This window comes from Heptranchias perlo, chromosome 20 (genome assembly GCF_035084215.1).
Source record: "Heptranchias perlo isolate sHepPer1 chromosome 20, sHepPer1.hap1, whole genome shotgun sequence".
Classification (NCBI taxonomy): Eukaryota; Metazoa; Chordata; class Chondrichthyes; order Hexanchiformes; family Hexanchidae; genus Heptranchias; species Heptranchias perlo.
Window position 1 is genome coordinate 1910310 of NC_090344.1, and position 1388 is coordinate 1911697.

At 46.9% G+C, this 1388-nt stretch overlaps 1 non-coding gene across 1 annotated transcript; it reads right to left on the bottom strand.

Moving 5' to 3' along the window:
• Positions 1-1316: 1316 nt before the first annotated feature.
• Positions 1317-1388, bottom strand: trnaw-cca (transfer RNA tryptophan (anticodon CCA)). The gene has a single exon. It is a non-coding gene; the product is annotated as a tRNA-Trp (tRNA).

Sequence of the window (1388 nt, forward strand, 5' to 3'; positions counted from 1 at the left end):
CTGCACGTTCCCCTCCAAGTCACACACCATCCCGACTTGGAACTATATCGCCGTTCCTTCATCGTCGCTGGGTCAAAATCCTGGAACTCCCTTCCTAACAGCACTGTGGAAGAACCGTCACCACACGGACTGCAGCGGTTCAAGAAGGCGGCTCACCACCGCCTTCTCAAGGGCAATTAGGAATTGGCAATAAATGCCGGCCTCGCCAGCGACGCCCACATCCCATGAACGAATAAAAAAAAAACTAAACTTTGCAACAGAGCGGTCCGGAGGAACCACATGTCAATTCAAATATGTAGATGCATTTTGGAGCACACCAATTGTACCTTCAACTCTGGTCGAAATGTTCACAAGCAAAAGGATTGTTTGACTTAGCTGAGACTCGAATTAACAATCTCGCCATTTCCCGATCATGTAATGTCATTTCAGGACCGCGCACTGACTGATTGCGCCGCTAGAGTCCGGTCACTTTGATCACCTGTCCCACTCTGCTGGAAAGAATCTTCAGTGTTTGAGGCCCTTCCCTGTGGAAACCTGTCCAGTCACTGTGATCAAACTAATATCCGCACTTTCACTTTCAGCTTCTTTCACATCATCTGCTCCATCGCACTACAAGCGGGTTTTCTGCGAACAGGTCAAAATGAACATTGCCAGAAATTCTATCAGTCGTCGGATTTGAACCCAACGCCCACACAGCGATTAGATTTATTGTCTTAAAGCAACGAGCTTTGTTCGCAAATCGCCTTGCCAGTCTTTCACGTTTTGTTTAATGCCCAAATAAATACATTGGAGCAAATTGACCGCATTTACACCGTGCTGGGGTTGTTCTGCTTAGAACAGAGAAGGTTCAGAGGAGATTTGATAGAAGTGTTCAAAGTCATGAAGGGTTTAGATAAAGTTAATAAAGAGCAGCTGTTCCCATTGACGGAAGTGTCGGGAACAAGAGGACACAGATTTGAGGTGATTGGCAAACGAACCAAAGGCGACAGGATGAAAATCTTTTTTATGCAGCGAATGGTTATGATCTGAAATGCGCTGCCTGAAAGGGTGGTGGAAGCAGATTCAATCGTGGCTTTCAAAAAGAATTTGATAAATACTTGAAGGGGAAAATGCAGGGCCACGGGGAAAGGGACGGGGAATGGGACCAATGGGATTGTTCTGACAAAAGGCAGGTCAGGAATTGATGGGTCGAATGGCCTCTTTCTGTGGTGTGTTTATTCTGTGATCAATATTATTTTACATGCAGTGAACAGACCATCCCGAAAAGACTGCCCCGCGATCAAACAGAGTGACGCTGAAACGTTGCGAAAATGCGATGACCCCGACGTGATTCGAACACGCATCCTTCTGATCTGGATTCAGACGCGCTGCCGTTGCGCCACGAGGTC